Genomic DNA, 19356 nt, shown 5'->3' on the forward strand with positions numbered 1-19356 from the left:
CCCCCAAAAACCAACAGGAAGGCCCTTTTTCAACAGTGAGGTGAGAGCCCATCCCGGGGTGGAAGTACGCTATAGGGTGGACAGAGACCTCTTGCAGCAAATTGTTGAGGTGTGCCAGCCATGTCTCACACACAGAACTAACAGAGGGGAACCCATCCGAGTGGATACCAAGGTATGTGTTGGCATAAGAATACTAGCTACAGGTACCTTCCAGAGATCAACTGGTGATGATGGGGATTTCACAGGCATCAGCATCCAGGGTACTCCACCAGTTCCTGGATGCCATGTCAACACATGTCGGTGACCACGTATATTTCCCCAATTCCCGTGAGGCATTGGCCAGCAATATGCATCTTTTCCACCAAATAGCAGAATACCCTGAGGTAGTGGGTGCAATAGGCTGCACGCACATATGCATCAAAGCACCACCCGGGGTAGGGGCTACATCACCCGCAAGGGCTTCCCCTCCATCAACTGCCAGGTCTTGTGCAATGCCCAGGGCGTAATAATGAATGTGTGTGCTGGCTGCCCTGGAAGCTATCACGATTCCCACATCTGGCATCTGACGTAGCTGTACCAGAGATTTGCCAATGGGGACATCCCTGATGGTCACCTAGTGGGGGATGCTGGATACACACTGGAGCTGTGGCTGATGACTCCCATCAGAAATGTACACACACCTGAACAAGAACTCCATAGTGAAGCACATGCACAAACAAGAAACATAATTGAGCATGTGTTTGGGATGCTCAAGTCACGGTTCCGGTGCCTGGACACATCTGGTGGAGCCTTGCGGTACTCACCAACTACATGTACCCAAATTGTTATGGTATGTGCCATGCTACACAACATGATACTGCGGAAACAGCTGCAGCAGGAACAGCATGGGGCAGGGCCAAACAACCCCCCACCATTGCCAAGGCCTGCACAGGCACAGCGTGACTCAGAGGAGGAACAACCTGAGCCTGCTCCAGTAGGCAGAAGGAGGCATGCCCAGTATGCCCTGGCCTTGGCAAAGAGGCAACGCATAGCACATATACTGACTCAGTAGGAACCCTGGAAATGACACCTCTCTCTGACTCGCACTTACAGTAAAAAGGATGCCAATCTTGACACTACCTGTTTTCAAACATGTATAGGGAGTGTACTATGTGCATCCAACATAGGCAGCCCTGCAGCACCACCTGAAACATGAGTGCCCTATTTTAAGCAATATAAAGCACTGCTAAGCACATTTTACCAGTATTGAGCATATTTAAATACAATTCTGTGTAGCTGTGCACTGCGCTAACCAGTGCAATGTCGGGCCACGTCGGGCAACGTTGAGCAACATTGAGCAACATTGGGCAAAGTCAGTCAAAGCCGGGCAAAGTCGAGCAAAGTCGGGTCAACATGCTCACACCTGCTTTACTATTCCTTAACCAGTCAGGTCTGCCCAGCAGGAAAATAAAAAGCAGTGACAGGGCTCGAACTCAGGATACTGTGCACTATAGTCACAATACTGAACCACTAAGTCATAACAGCATTTCACTGGCACAGACACAACTTAAGTCACTCACACATACCAGTTGGGAGGGGGTCACATACCTAACAGTCACAGCCAGTAGAAGAATTGTAGACAAATGCAAACACAAACAAATGCTGTATCATGCTCTCTGAAGAGGCATATGAGTAACCGCCCCCCAGGCCTATGCAGACAGATAACAGCAGGCCAAGCAGTGTGATGTGGGTTGGGTAGGCTATGAAGTCACAAACTAATATGCGTGTAATTGGAAGCTAAGATCTGTAGTACAGTGGTATGCCTCAAGCCAGTACGATAAGCAACAGTACAGACTGAAATGGAGTACCTGACATAGCAGTGCAGGCCTAGCAAATGTGTATAAGTATCAGGTGTACCCCTCATCCTATGTACACCCACAGTAGCAATCAGGTGTGCCCCCCAGGTAGAAATGTACAAATAATAGCTGTCCCCCCTGTATGTAGAAATGTTGATAAGTCTATGCAAATTGACTCATGGAAGCCCTGCGGACACAGCGTGCTTCCTGTTGATGTACAACACAAAGGTGAGCCCTGAAGTAAAAACCAACTTGATTTTTTCACACACATATAGTATATATGCCCATAGTGGGCATGCTCACACACTTAAACAAATTTAGCAAATTTCAGTCAGCAACATACTGAAAGGTCATACTGGGCATGCTCACACACTTAGGACATGTCTGAGTATAGCAGTGGGCCACATATATCTGGCAGTTGCAGTTCTTACTCCAGACACTTGTCACTATTCACCAATCCTGCCTTGCGCAAACAGTGATATGAAAACAGACCCATATAATATATTGGGCCCTTGTCATAATCAAACTATGTACTACAAGTACTTAAGTTGTTCAAAGAACGTGAAAATCCAAAGAAGATCAATAAATCTCCGATCAGTATCATCAAGAAACAATGAGCACTCCTAACATTATCCAAGCCATGTTCTGGCAAAAATATTGCCAAAGAGTCCTTAGAGAACCAAGAAGCTTTCTTTTGCTATGTCATAAATATCAATGTAAACTCATATATGTTCTGAGTCAGTGCAAAGTGTAAATGAATACATGTACATGACTGACATTGCCAACATCTTGTCAGACAGGTTCATACATATTTACCCCCCCCTCTCACTGACAAAAGGGCCCATTACCATACCTGGAGATTGTGAAAATCCAGAAATCACATATACAATGGTTAAACACCACTATCCAAACCTAAAAACATGACGTCTATGGGATGACATGGTTTCCCTGGCTGTGTCATATGTGAACTCCAAAACAAACACACCCTGCACCTGAACAGTCTGTTGAGACTCACCCTCTGTACAGGATATGAAACTGTTGAATGGGTTACAGCAACGTTTGGCACGCTCGACAAGTGTTGGTGCACAACAGATCATGGGAACTATTGTCTTATAAGCCTAATAAGCCTGATCTGCAAGGCCATGGAGTCCATCATTATGGAACTCATAAACAGAGCTATTGGGAGCCTACAAACACCCAACCCTACCCATTTTGGTTTGGTCAGGGGCAGATCATAGGTTCATAGGTTTATAGGTTCGTACTAGGCTATCTGCCCGAGGGCATTTACAAGCCTAGCCCATCGTTTTGTGGCTTACGCCACCCCTTTAGTATGGGGAACTATACCCATTATTTTGCTGTGCCTCTGTCGAGCAGTGACACTGAGGTAATCCCTGGGGTATATCTGCGATCTCCCATCCATTGGTCAAGATTTCTCTTGAACAAGGCCAGCGAGGTGCTCTGCCTCACATGTACCGGGATTTTGTTTCACAGCATAGGGAGTCTTTGGGTAATGAATCTATCCCTCCAGCACGTCCTATTAATAGCCGTGTCGAGGTTTAAGTCTCCGCCTTGTGGCTCTGATGGATCTAGATTTTTGAGGTGAAGAATATTCATCAAATCTGGGTTTGACATGGCCTTGTATGTTAGCAAAGGTCACCTCTGAGCAGCGATAAGCGACTGAATAGAGCTGGAGTTCTTTCAGTCGGGCAGCATAGGACAGATTTTTGAGACCCTTTATCCTTTTGGTGAGGAACTTTTGTGGCCTCTCCAGCTGCTGCAAGTGTCGGGTCAGATACATTCGAATGGGGCATTGTACTCAATCATTGGTCTGATGAGTGATGAGTAAAGAGACTATGACCTCCTTGATCTAGATGAGAATCCTTCATGATAAGGTGGGCAATGTAGAAGGTCTTCCTAACTACTTTAGCTACATGGGTGTCGAATGACAGACTACTATCAACCTGGGTCCCCAGGTCCTGATAACTTCTTCTGTGCTCAGTGGATTGCCACCTATTTGGTAGCTAGGGGTAACCTTGTTTTTCCCGAAGGGTATGACTATGCATTTTTGGCATTTAACTTTAGGCCGTGGCTCTGGCACCAGTTATCCGTTTCTGTGAGACCCTTCTGAAGGATATCTGTGTCAGATGTGTTTTCTACTATGGCGCCCAGTTTGCAGTCATCTGCAAACTTTGTCACGCACAACCCTTCTCTGTTTGCTTGTACTGAAAAGTAGATGCCAAACAAGAGTGGGCCCAGGACTGAGCCCTGTGGGACACCACTTGTGACAGGCTTTGAGTCTGACATGGCGCCAGCAACTCTGACCCTGTGGGTTCTGTCACTCAGCCAGTTTGCAACCCATCTTGTGATGTATGGGTTAACATTTAAGCTGATGAGTTTTTCAATGATACCCAAGTGGGGTATTGTATCGAAGGCCTTAGCCAGATCGAGGTAGGCTGTATGGACTGCCTTTCCCTCATCAATGGCTTTGGTGACTGTTTGAAGAAGTCAACCAAGTTTAAAAGGCATGATCTGCCTTTGACAAAGCCAAACTGGGTTGGATCCAAAGTCTTCAAATTCCTTATGTCTTTATTTATGAGGTCCATTATGATCCTTTCCATGGCTTTGCAGATAAGGCTTGTCAAGCTAATGGGCCGGTAATTTCCAGGGTCGGTGGAGGCACCGCCTTTGTGAAGTGGGACCACAGTTGCAGTGCGCCACTCCCTGGGTATGTATCCAGAGGTAAGACTTTGATTAAACAGCTGTCCTAGCTGTGGGTTTAATTCCTCATTGAGTTCGTGGAGCACACAGCCGGGGACACCATCAGGTCCCATGGATGCTGTGTTTTTTGCTTTGGAGAGAGGTTCCTAAACCTACTAGACAGTTTTCAAGGCAGTTACCCAGGACATAAATCAATGAAATGAGCTATACACGGCCTACATAGACCTTGAAAAGCCCTTTTCCAACATCCCACACACATGTCATATCCACAAAATCAATAATCTGTGCATAAGCACGTATGTCATCTGATGGATTGCCAACTGGGGCACAGAGAGATCCCACAAGGTAAGAATTGTGGTCTCCCTGTTGGACTGTAAGCTGGTAACAACTGATGTCCCCCATGGCTCAGTCCTGGGACCCCTCCTGTCTAGTGTATACTTTTCAGAAATACAGTTAAACACACAAGGGCTATGGTTAGCAAAGTTTGTGGATGACTGCAAAAAGGTTGTCATAATCGATGTTTGGGACAACAGAGACATCCTTAAAAAGGGTCTCAGTCAGCAGATGTGGTGTCAAAATTATGGCCTTGAGCTACAGTCATACAAATACCACATAGGTGCCAACACCCTAAATATGGAGGCAGTAATAAGGTATCTATGGACACATGTGGATAGTCATCTCTACTTCCAGAAACACATTCACAAAGTGGTTAGAAAATCATGCTATGTGTTCCCACAAATTGCCAAATTCTTTTCATGTAGGTCAAAGGAGGTTCCCTCTACTCATCAGTCATCAGACCCATCAGAGAGTATCACGGCACACTTACGATGAATCTGACTAGGCACCTTCAGCAACTGGAAAGACCACTGAAGTACCTCAACAAGAGGATTACTGGCCTCAAACAGTTGACCCATGCAACAAGACTGAATTTAACTCAATCTGTACTCTGTTGCATATTGTCTATTCAGGCAATCTCTGCCCAACAGACAGGTCCGTGTCCAATGCAGAAATGATGTACATACACTATCTGAAGTAAACCCAAGCTCACTGTGCCACATGCTCTAGGGATATCATCATCACAACAATAAATAGAACATGTTGGAGGGATACATTACTAACTCACAGACTTCCCTTGCTTTGGAACAGGCTCCCAACCTACATTAAGCTGAGTTCCTCACTGACACTCTTCCAGTGGAGCCTTGATGAGTGTATGTGAAACTGAACTGTCACACCATGGATCACTTCATCAGCTCTACTACACAGAGGTCTAGGGAACTAACCCCATGTGTGGTGATACTGCACACTCTGGCCATACTAATATATGCCTTCAGGCAGATAACCTATTACCTACCTATGTACCTATATATATGTAGGGAGAACACAGTATAATAAGCCAAAGATGGATGGGTAGAGATGTGTGTAAGAGGGTGACCATGACAGGGAGCCATCCAGGTCTGTCCCACCCAGCACACATCCTAATGGCACAAAAGACATGAGGTGCACATCTCACCCACTGTACATAACAGCCACCAGTATCTGTAAGCATTACAGTGTATGTGGTCCATGTGCCTGCTGTACAACATGACTGTACAATGAAGTAAACATCTACTATCTGTAGACATGTACCTGTCACATAGGTTCATAGGTATGTAGTAGACTATCTTCACGATGGCATATATTAGCCTAGGAAAGTTGTGTGCAGCTTTCACCACCCCAATGGATAGTCTCCTAAGCCCTAGTTCTAATAGTTAGTACCCTAAGCCCCTTTCTAGTGGGGCTGCTGATGTGATGCCTTGCGTGGATTGTCTGTTTCCCATCCACTCATCAAGGTTCCTACTGAAGAGTGTCAGTGAGGGGCTCTGTCTGATGTACATTGGGACTCTGTTCCACAGTAAGGCAAGTGTCTGGGATGGTACTCTATCCCACCAACATGTTGTATTCATTGTTGTGATGAGGTTCATATCCCTGGAGTGTGTAGTGTGACTCAATTTTGTTATCTGTAGATGGAGCATGTTCAACAGTTATGTATGTATATGGCTCTGTATGTTAGGCAGAGTGTGCCTCTGAGTAGGCGATACGCAACGGAGAGCAGATTTAGTTTTACCAGTTGTGTTGATAACATAACTGTTTGAGGCCAGTAATCCTCTTGGTGAGGTACCTCTGTGGTCTCTACAGCTGCTGGATATGCTTAGTCGAGTACATCCAAAATGGTGCATTGTACTCAATGATGTATGATAGGTCTGATGACTTAAGAGTAGAGGGCCACCACTACCTCTTTTGATCCTGATGCAAACCTTTTGTTGATTAGATGGGCCACATAGGATTTCCTAATCACTTTGGCAACATGGTTGTCAAAGGAAAGATGAATATCTACTTCTGTCCTCAGATCCCTTATTACCTTGTTAGTTTTTAGGGGGTAACACCTATGTGGTAGTTTGTGGGTACTTTGTTTTCACCAAAGGGGATTACTATGCATTCTTCCACATTGAGCTTGAGGCCATGATTCTGACACCACACATCTGTCTCATAGATTCCCTTCCGGAGAATATTTGTGTCATACGGGGAATCTATTATGGCAAACACTTTACAGTTCCCAGCAAACTTAGTCAACCACAACCCACCTGTGTTGGTATGTACTTTTGAGAAGTCTATACCAAACAGGAGGGACCCCAGGACTGAACCCTGGGGGACACCAGTTGTTACCAGTGTAGAGTCTGACATGTAGCCAACAACTCTTAATTTGTGGGATCTATCTGTGAGCCAGTTTGCAATCCATCTTGTGATGTATGGATTCATGGCCAGGTTGGTGAGTTCATCTGTGATACCTGACTAGGAAATGGTGTCAAAGGCCTTAGCGAGTTATAGGTAGGCTGTGTGGAGCTCATTTCAATCATCTGTAGCCTGGGTAACTGTCTCAAAGAAATCCACCCAGTTCAGGAGACATGATCTGCATTTGACGAAGCCAAACTGGGTCTGCTCAACTGTGTGAAGGTTCCCAATGTCTTTATTGTTGACTTCCATTATGATTGGCTCCATTGCCTTGCAGATCAGACTCATCAGGCTCATAGACCGTGAATGCCAGGGGTCTTTTATGGCCCCACCCCTGTGGAGTGGGAAGAATGTTGCTGTGCAACATTCTATGGGTACATATCTTGTAGAGAGAGGTGTAGGTATCCTTGATGAATATTGATACATACCCAACCTATGTGCTATGATCCAGGTTCTGATGCTTTAAGGTATGGAATGAGTAGTATCCTGGTAGTGCTGGTGTGCTCTCTGGAGCCTTGAACTAGGTTTCTGTTACTGCACAGTTATCAATATTCTCCATACTGAGAAGTGTCTCGAGTGTGTGCATTTGGAGGCTGAGACTTCTGGCAATGAGTAGCATTTAGCTCTCTTTGTGGTTATTTGTGTTGGTTACGGGGTTTGGTTTGTCCTGAGTGACCTGTGTTCCACACCTGAAGTCAATTCCTCATTGGTCCGATCTAACCATAAGGTAATTACTCTACATATTCACATTCTGCCCCCACTCCCCATTAAGAAAACCATGTTAAAACATTTCTTCAAAGCCAACTTCATGCTTCTTAAGACAGAAGTGATGAACTTCAGGACACCCATGCAGATGGACAATACAGTTACAACTACTAAATCCTACACAATTGCAATTTATAAGCACTTACATGAGTACATGGATCATGCTATCCGAAACAGAACCAAGATGCTATCCTCCAAGAAAAGGAAGCCAATCCCGTGGTCCCCTGCCATAAACAAATTGTACAACAGAAGGAAGAAACTGTTGCAAAAGAGGGTAAAATCCCATTTGTGGAGGAGTTCTCTAGTCAGCCTCAGTAAGAATCTGTGATCCCTGATAAAGTCCTCCAAAGCTAGTTACGAAACCAAAATCGCCACTGATTCTAAAGACAACCACAAAGCATTCTATAGCTATGTCAAGAATCTCAATGGCAACACTCAGATCTGCTCTGAGTTACAGCACAATGGCACTAAATATACAGTCCCAACTGATATTGCCAACATCCTGGCAGATATGATCAGTGCTAACTTTACCCCCCTCTCACCCACTGATTCTAAAGACAACCACAAAGCATTCTATAGCTATGTCAAGAATCTCAATGGCAACACTCAGATCTGCTCTGAGTTACAGCACAATGGCACTAAATATACAGACCCAACTGATATTGCCAACATCCTGGCAGATAGGATCAGTGCTATCTTTACCACCCTCTCACCCATGAAAGAGCCCATCTCTATACCGGAAGAATGCAAAGTTGCTGTCATCACAGCTGCACAGGTAAAAACCACTCTCCAAAGCCAGGAACACAGCATCCATGGGACCAGACAACATCCCAGGCTGCGTTCTACATGAACTACAGAACAAACTGGCACCACACCTATGTACCATGTTCAATCATAGCATCACCTCAGGCTTTGTGCCTGCTGAATGGCGCACAGTGACTGTTATCCCACTACACAAGGGGGGAGCCGCCATGGACCCCGGGAACTACTGCCCCATTAGCCTGATGAGCCTGGTCTGCAAGGCCATGGAATGTATCATCATGGAACTTATAAACAAAGACATTGGTAATCTCCAAACTCTGGACCACAACCAGTTTGGGTTTATAAAAGGCAGATAATGTCTCCTAAACCTGATAGACATCTTTGAAGCAGTCACCAAAGCCGTAGACAAGGGTAAGGTGGTTCACACAGCCTATCTAGATCTTGCCAAGGCTTCAACACTATCCCCCACTCTGGAATTATAGATAAACTCACTAAACTAGGTATAAATCTCTATGTCACAAGATGGGTGCCAACTGGCACACTGACAGAACCCACACTGTGAAAGTAGCAGACTCCAAATCCGACTTCAGACTAGTGACAAGTGGAGTACCACAGGGTTCAGTCCTGTGTCCTGTCCTGTGTGGTATCTACTTCCCTGAAATACAGGCTAACACAGAAGGTCTTTGGCTAATGAAGTTCCCAGATGACTGCAAACTAGGAGCCATAATTGAAACTACTAATGATGTGGGCATCCTACAAAAGGGCCTCACTGAGACGGATGCCTGGTGTCAAAGCCATGGCCTCAATCTCAATGCCAAAAAGTGCATTGTCATCCCCTTTGGTTAAAAACTCTGTACCCATGAACTACAACATAGGCGGTAGTATACTTTATGCTGAAAGTGTGATAAGAGACCTTGGGACACAGGAGGACAGTAGTTTCTCCTTTGATAATCATATCACCACAGTAGTCAGGAAATCCCTCTATGTGGCACACCTCATCACAAAAGGTTTCTCATGCAGAAAAAAAGAGGTCATTGTTCCCCTCTACTCATCACTCATTAGATCCATTATAGAGTACAATGCCCCTTTTAGTATGTACCTCACAAGACATCTACAACAACTGGAAAGCCCGCAGAAATACCTCACAAAGGGGATTACTGGCCTCAAATACATGCCCTACACAGACTGTCTCAAAACACTCCAGCTTTACTCTGTCGCATATCGCCTACTCAGAGGTGATCTCTGCCTAACATACAAAGCTATGTCACACACAGAGCTGTTGGACATGCTCCACTTAAAGAAATCCCAATCCCTCCAAGCTTCGGCCCCAAAACCCAGACCGAAATACAAAAGGAGGGGGTGTATCCATTTTCATAAAAGATACCCACACCTCCAGGTTAGTGGCACAGCACAAGGCTCGGAGACCATCCAAGTGCAAGTAACAGTGGGCAAAGCTGCTTATCAGATCATAGCCTGCTGCAGATCACCTACCTTGTCTCAATATCCTCACTCAGCATTCTTGCGAACACTGGAAAATATAAACGTCCTACCAAACACCATGATATTAGGAGATTTCAACTACCCAAACATTGACTGGGAGAATTACTCAAGCACAAACCCCTTTGCCCAATGCTTTCTAGAGTTTATAAACTCAAATGCCCTGGAACAGCTGGTCACCATGCCCACTAGAGGTGACAACATACTGGACCTGATCATCACCAACATGGGGGATCAGTGTTCCACACCAGAGGTAAATCCCTCACTGGTAAGATCAGATCATATAGTAATCACACTGGACATCCACATCCCGACCCCACCCCTAGTCAAGGAAACCACTGTGAAAACATTTTCAAAAGCAAACTTCACACTTCTCAAGACTGAAGTGGAAAGTTTCAAAGCCCCCTTGCTACAGGATAATGCTATCCAATCCGCAGAATCTTTTACAAGTGCATTCTATGAGCATCTACAGGGATGCATGGATCGAGCCATCCCAAGTAAACAAGAATCACTCCTCCAAAAAGAGGAAACCAGTCTGGTGGTCCCCTGCCATAAATAAGCTATACAACAAAAGGAGGAAACTACTACATGATAGATCAAAATTCCAAAAAGGAAAGGCATCACTGATCATTATTAGCAAGAAACTACGATCGCTCATAAAATCATTCAAGGCCAGTTTCTAAAGAAAAATTGCCAAGGAATCTAAAGATAACCACAAAGCCTTCTTTAGCTATATCAAAAATTTAGGTGGTAACTCTCAGTTATGCTCTGAGCTACTGCAAAATGGCAAAAAATACACTGAACCAACTGACATTACCAACATCCTGGTGGACAAGTTCAGTGCAAACTTCACCCTCCCACCCTCAAAAGGACCCGTGTCCATCCCAGAAGAATGCAGAGCCCCAGACATTATGGACATGCAGGTAAAAACAGCCCTCTCCAAAGCTAAGAACACAGCATCAATGGGACTGGATGGTGTCCCAGGCTGCGTCTTACACGAGCTCCAAAAGGAACTAAACCCTCACCTAAATTCACTGTTCAGACTCAGCCTTACCACAGGCTATGTACCCAAAGAATGGCATACAGCAACAGTCATCCCACTCTACAAAGGTGGTGCCACAACAGAACCTGGGAACTATCGCTCTATAAGCCTGACCAGCCTGGTCTGCAAAGCTATGAAGTGAATTATCATGGAACTCATAAACAGAGACATTGGAAACCTCCAGACACTGGATCCTACCCAATTCGGCTTTGTTAAAGGCAGATCCTGCCTCCTAAACCTAGTTGACTTCTTTGAAACAGTTACCAAGGCCATAGATGAAGGGAAGGTAGTCCACACAGCCTACCTGGACCTCGCTAAGGCCTTCAACACCAATCTCCACTCTGGCATCATAGACAAGCTTACCAGCTTGAACATTAACCCCTATGTCATGAGATGGGTGGCCAACTGGCTCACAGATAGAACACACATGGTCAGAGTTGCGGGTGCCATGTCCGACTCTAAACCAGTCACAAGTGGCGTCCCACAGGGCTCGGTCCTGGGACCCCTCCTGTTCGGTATATACTTCTCTGAGGTACAGGCAAGCACAGGAGGACTATGGCTGACCAAGTTCGCAGATGACTGCAAATTGGAGGCCATAATTGACTCTCCGGCTAACACAGACATCCTCCAGAAGGGTCTTACAGAGACAGATACCTGGTGTCAAAACCATGGCTTCAAGCCGAATGCCAAAAAATTCATAGTCATCCCCTTTGGAAAAAACAAAGTGCCCACGAATTACCACATAGGTGGTAATCTACTATGTATGGAAAATGTAATTAGGGACCTGGGGACCCAGGTAGGTAGTAACCTCTCCTTTGATAATCACATTGCCAAAGTAGTTAGAAATTCCTTCTATGTAGCCCACCTATTCACAAAAGGGTTCACCTCTAGATCAAGAGAGGTCATTGTGTCCCTCTACTCATCACTCATTAGGCCCATAATAGAGTATAATGCCCCATTTGGTATGTACCTTAATCGGCACATGCAACAGCTGGAAGGACCACAGAAGTACCTCACCAAGAGGATCATGGGCCTCAAAGAGATGCCCTATGCAGCTCCACTAAAGAAACTCCAGCTCTACTCGGTTGCTTACTGCCTGCTCAGAGGTGATCTATGCCTGACGTATAAGGGCATGTCCAACCCGGAATTAATGGACATGCTCCACCTCAAGAAAACCAAATCTCTTAGAGCCACATGCTCCAGTGAATTAAACCTCAGCACAACAATAAACAGGACATGCTGGAGGGATAGATTCCTGTCCCAGAGACGGGACGCTCTGGAATAGAATCCCTGTTTATGTTAGGCAGAGCCCCTCGCTGACTCTCTTCAAGAGGAATCTTGACGAGTGGATGGGAAATTGTAAATTTACCCCTGGGATCACTTCAGTGGCCCTGCCAGACAGAGGCCCAGGAAACTAATTTGAAAGGGATGCAAAAGCCAACACATTCTGGCTAGGCTTATAAATACCCTTGGGCAGATAGCCTAGTACCTACCTATGAACCTATGAACCTACACACTCTAGGGACCTAAACCTTGTCACCACAATAAACAGAACATGCCGGTGGGATAGATTCCTGTCCCAGAGACGTCCCATACTCCGGAATAAACTACCTATCTATATCAAACAAAGATCCTCATTAGCACTCTTCAAGAAAAATCTTGATGATTGGATGGGAAATAGGAAATTCACCCCGGGGATCACTTCTGTGTCTCTGCTCGACATTGGCACAGGAAAATTAATTTCTTGGGTGGCAAAAGCCAGGGTACCTTTTTGGCTGGGCTTGTATAGGCCCCAGGGCCATTAGCCTAGTACCTACCTATGAACCTATGAACCTTTGAGCCTTGCCTAAAAAAGGTAATATGGGGACAGCAAGAGCCTTGGCCAGTATTCAGAAGCATAGGGATGACAGGTGCAAACCATCTGTAGCAAAGCAACGAGGCTTGTCTATCATCTCATCACAGGCAGACAGAGACTGGATCCCCTTTGGATGACAACAAAAGCTCAGCCAATTGTTGAAGTTTATCGTCTTTCTGTTATATTGCAGTATCATGTAGGTGAAGGTAAGATGCTACTCAAAGTCAGGGTCATACCAGCCTGGGCGACATGATCATAGAGCTACTATATATCTCTTGTCATGTTGTCCTGGGAGGTATGTCTCAGATCATTTACACTGACATGTACAAAGAACATGTCATATATGTACCTGTTCTGGAGTGATGTAAGTGCATGTGTTGTGTGGGGGATCATAGCACCTGACAGACAACTGAAATTAACCTTCCCCTTGTCCTGCCAAGTGAGTGGAACATCTGTGTGCCTGACTATGAAGTCACCTATTACTAGTGTATTGGGTATGTTGTTTTGCCTTAGGGCCTGTTGTGAGGCACACTGCTTTGGTGTGTTATGTGATTTCTGGCATGTGCTTGGAGGTGCATGTTGCTTGCTTCTCTGCTTAGGAGAACACTCTCTCTTTTTCAGATTAATATTTGTATTCTCCAAGTATGGTAATGTGTATTTATGTGTGTGTTTTGCTGGTGCGTATATTGTAGGTCTATGTGAGACAGTTGGTGTTATGGTTGTATGACCCTACTCCTCCTAACTGTATTGTCCAGTATTGGGTTGACAGAGCTTAGCCACCGGTTTGGCCCTGTGTGTGCCAGCATGTGGTGCATCAACCCATATATAGGTTCATAGGTTCATAGGTTGGTATTGGGCTATCTGCCCAAAGGCATATATTAGCCCAGCCACATTGTGCGGTATTCACCTCCCCTTTAGTAGTTACCTAGACCCTTGTACTAGCTACTATATACTACTTGTATATATGATATGGTCATGGCCTATGCATACAATACACTCACAATACACCTAGTATGATAAGCCTGCTGAGGTTAGCAAATGTGAAAAAAAACATTGGGCAAACTGTCAGCAAGTAATGTTTGTATTGCACCCTGTATCTCCATATTGCTTGCTGAAGTGTAAAGACGTACTTAGTTTGGATTAAGAACCCTGCACTTGCCAACTGTGTGTGTGTGTGTGTGTGTGTGTGTGTCTGCCTCTCCCTGGGGAGAGAGCAACCTTTTTGGAGACTACTCACACCCCTTAAAAGTGGTATACTCATCTTTGTCAAGTCTGATGATGTCACCATCCTACAAATATACTTGTGGAAAGAAGAAATCTCAGTAATGTGTATAGCATGTTGTGTAAATGCGTACTGCTGTAGTGTTATAATGCAGTCAGGTAGGAGTTCAAATCCTGCATTTGCCATCTGTGTTTGCCTCCCTAGGCAGGAGCAATCTTTTTGGAGACTATTCACACCCCTTAAAAGTGGTATACTCATCTTTGTCAAGTCTGATGATGTCACCATCCTAGAAATATACCTGTGGAAAGACAAAATGCCAGTAATGTGTATAGCGCATTGTGTAAATGTGTACTGCTGTAGTATCATAAAGTGGTTAGATAGGGGTTCAAATCCTGCATTTGCCAACTGTGTGAGAGTGTGTTTGCCCCCTGGGGAGAAGCAACCTTTTTGGAGACTACTCACACCCCTTAAAAGTAGTATACTCATCTTTGTCAAGTCTGATGATGTCACCATCCTACAAATATACCTGTGGAAATAAGAAATTCTAGTAATGTGTATAGGGTGTCGTGTAAATGCATACTGCTGTAATATCATAATGTACTTAGGAAGGAGTTTGAATCTCGCACTTGATGACTGTGTGTGTCTTCCAGGTGTATGACAATGTATGACACCGTTGGTCAATGTAGAGTGGGGTTTGATTTTTCTAGTGTATGATATATCACAATGACAACTGTATGTGCATTACACATGTAAGGTAGCTGTGGGGCAAAGCCATATACATACATGTGACCTCAATTATTTCATAGGTGGGTACTCTGCTTTCTCCATGAATGCATCTGTTATCTTTGCCAGAGCGTGCTGGCACTTTTCAGACCTTAGGTCACTTCTGTATGCTAGTGACAAGCTTAGCCACTGCAGTGATCCCTGGGCTACGTCTTCTGTTTCACATCCACTCATCACGGTTTCTATTGAAGAGTGTGAGTGAGGGTTTATGCTTGAGGTATATTTGAATCCTATTACAAAGCAAGCAAAGTCTGGCAAAGATGACTAATCATTATAGGTGTGCAACAACCTCTGTGGATCTGCATGCAAACCCTTTATTGCTTATGTGCTCCACAGAGGGATTTCCAAAACCCTTTGGTAATGTGATTAACAAAGGAGAGATGACTAAACACATGGCTCTATGTATACATTAGTACCTGTTCCACATTTTGGGGGCTACTACCTATGTTGTACTCTGGGGATACTTTGTTTTCTAAAAGTGGATAACTATGCTTTCTTTGGCTTATAGCTTTACAGCATGAGTTTGACACCAGGTATCTGTCTCTATGATACCCTTTTGGTGGATGTGTGTGTCATCTGTAGAATAAAGTATAGCCCACAGTATGCATTTTCATCAAACGTGGGCAGACATATCCCTACTGTGTTTGCTTGTACCTATGAAAGCTATATGCCAAACAGGAGTGGTCCCAGGACTGAGTGCAGGGAAATAACACTTGTTACTGGCATAGAATTGTACATGGAGGCTGCAAATGTTACTGAGTGCCCTACATCTGTGCGTCAGTTGTCAATCCATCATCTAACAATCGTTTATGGTCAGTCTGTTGAAGATATGTATACTACCAGAATGTGGGATGGGTATGAATTGCTGGTGAGCTATAGCGTGGCTGTGTGGACCTCCCATCCCTCCCTATAGCCTTGTTAACTAGCTTGAAGTCTACTAGATGTAGGAGCCATGATCTGGCCTTTAGAGACCCTAAGTGGGTATGGTGCAGTGTTTGCAGGTTCATAATGTCTGTTAATGAGTTCCATAATGCTGTGCTCCATAGCATTCCCGATAAAATATGTCTGGCTTATAGAGTGAGAGTTTCCAGGATCTGTTGTAGTTCTACCCTTAATCAATTTATGTTAACATTTGCACTGGGTGTGACAAGGGTGGACAGGTTTAGGAATAAGTATATTAGAGGGTCAGCCCAGGTTTGAAGGTTAGTAGACCAAGCCAGATAGGCAGGATTAAGTTGGTTTGTACATGTGCTGAGGAGGGATGCAGAATATATTGTGAAATAGAAGCTGCTAGGTAACAGGAAAAGAGGAATGCCTAAGATGAGGTTTATGGCTGTGGTGAGAGAGGACATGCAGGTGGATGGTGTGACAGCGCAAGATGCAGAGGGCGGGAAGAAATGGAAACAGATGATCTACTGTGGCGATCCCTAATGGGAGCATCCAAAAGGAGAAGAAGAAGACGTTGTAGTTCAACCCTTGTGGACTGTGAACACCATTACCGTGCGTCATTCCACAAGTATGTAACCTGTATAGAGGCTGCATCTGGACAGAGTGTTTAGGTGAGTGGTGACTTCATATGTCAGCTTGTGTATGACACAGCCAGGGACACTGTCCAGTACCATTGCCACTGTGGTTTGGACTTTGGTAAAGAGATGTTTTAACTAGAGTGTGAATCATCAGGTCTTACATTCTTCAGGTCTGGAAATGTGCCCCTTGTGCAACGACAGAATGGTGAAATCCGCATTCAATCTGTCTGACAAGAAATTGGTAATGTCAGTCAGATAAGTGTACTTTGTGACCATTTACATTAACTGTGACCCAATCTGAGATTCCCCATGTAGATTATACACAACACTAAAGAAAGCTTTAGTGTTGTCTTTGGAATCCTTGCCATTTTTTTATTTTGGAGCTTGCCTTGTATGTTTATTGAGGGATTGTATTTTCCCAATGATACTGACCTGAGAGGTTATCCCTTCTTGGTATGTAACTCTTTTTTGGTACAACTTCACACCTTCTATTATATATTTAGTTTATGGCAGGGGTCCATGAGGCTAATGCACTTTTACTGTATAAGTGAGAATTTCTTGTGTTTGTGAGAGCACGGTCCATGCAACCCTGTAGGTGAACAGTGTGCATTACTAAAGGATTATGCAGCTGGGACAGTGTTAACCTTAGTAATGCAAACCAATGACAGATAGCAACAACAGCATCACCCACAGTACAGTGTCAACCCATGTCATACATACACATGTGTACTCAAGTTCCAAAATGTGTGTAGTACAATGCATACTGGCCACCAATAGAAACTATGGCGTGTTAACACTGGCCAATACTGGGCATGTCACCCTGCCCCTGTGTCAAATATGCATGTACATGCAGACAGTGCACCTCCACCATGTTCACAAATGACCACCTGCAAACCTGTGTTGCACATACCCCACACTTACTGTCCACTGTATAACGCATGCTGACACAACTACACACATCAGCCAAGTGGCACATGGGCAAATAAAACACAATTGGAATAAACACTGGTGAAAACAATACAACATTGCTAATTATAGCTTTAATGCATTATGCCTGCTCAGCTACACCTTCAAGGATATCGTTACACTTTACTGCTGACAACATGGTACACATCCAACCATTGCTATACTTTATTAAAGTCACCCTGTGCATCAGCACCATGTTAGCCTGTTCCTGCATCAATGTTACAGATGACAGGAGGTGGCACAGGTTTCATCATATGCACAGGGTGTGTTGTTGGTTTGCCAGAGGCCTACACTGAGCCATACAATCAACATGTGTGTGTGAGTGTGTGTGTGAGGGTCATGAGTACTGTTATGGGCCAATGTTGATGTAATGTGTGTGGGTATGTGTTTGCCCTAGGTTTCTGGTTTATGTGTGTGTGTGTCTGCATGCACACAGTTCCACCATGTGACTGACATATAAGGGGATTTGTGAGACAGCTCAGACTGTACCTGGCAGGCTTTACAGATCACTGTCTCTGGCCATGGATACGGAACCTGTGCCTGGCAGAGGTGCTACAGACAGTATTAGGTACTAATCAAGATTGGGTACTATCTGAAGAGGTTGACATATGTCCACTGGATCCAGGTACCTGCTGGGACTGGCCAGAGCCACATGCATGTGGTCAGCTGTGACTGGTACTGGCACTACAGGAGAGGCTGTGACTTGCTGGACGTCCAAGGTGACCTCCAGCTGCTGATGTTGCTGGCATATGTCCATGTCAATGTCTCAACTGTCCCGCACTGTCCTGACACATGGACATGACATTGTGGAGGACATCCAATGTCTCACCCCAACGTCTATCAATGACCTCAGTGTAGTTACGTATGGCACCTGTTAGGTCATGGATACTGTCATTTACAGATGTGTTATGAGCCCTCTGTGCTCGTAGTTCCTGTCTGGTGTACCGCTCCATTCGTGTCTGTGCCTCCATGACAGCCTGGAACATGCATGTAGTAGAAAGAGGTGTGGCATGTCTGCCAGGGGCATGATGGCCAGCAGTGCTCTGTCGAGAACCCCTGGGCATTTGCCTATGTGGTACCATTCCAGACATCTGGCTATGGCTGCTGTGTCCTGATGCATGTGCCATAGATACCAGACTGTCCTGGCCAGTACCAACTGTACACTGTCCCTCAGCTAAGGGCAATGGTGATGATGGATGTACAGGCACTATGACTGTGTGCATGGATGGGGTGGAGACTTGTGTACTGTCAATTGGTGGCCCAACAACAGACCCTGACAAACCTGCCTGTGCCTCAACACACCTATACTCATTATCACTGTCTGTCTCAGTGATATCAGGTTCCCTGCTGCACTGAATCAGCCCCACCTCGGCAACTGTGAGAGGAAAACAGGAAACACACTTTAAGACCTGAACATGACTTCAGACCACACATGCGCACATGTGCACATGCACACATGCACACACAGAAAAATACACTCCTCCCTAAAGCAGACACACACAACACCAGCAATCACAGAACATACACAATAGCAGGTGATGGTGGGGTACAGGATCACAAGCAAAACAGTCATATCACACATGTCTGCATGCAGGACATGTGTTGCTCAACAGCAT

Source organism: Protopterus annectens, chromosome 5.part0 (genome assembly GCF_019279795.1).
Source record: "Protopterus annectens isolate FY-2018-M chromosome 5.part0, PAN1.0, whole genome shotgun sequence".
In the NCBI taxonomy this organism is placed as follows: Eukaryota; Metazoa; Chordata; order Ceratodontiformes; family Protopteridae; genus Protopterus; species Protopterus annectens.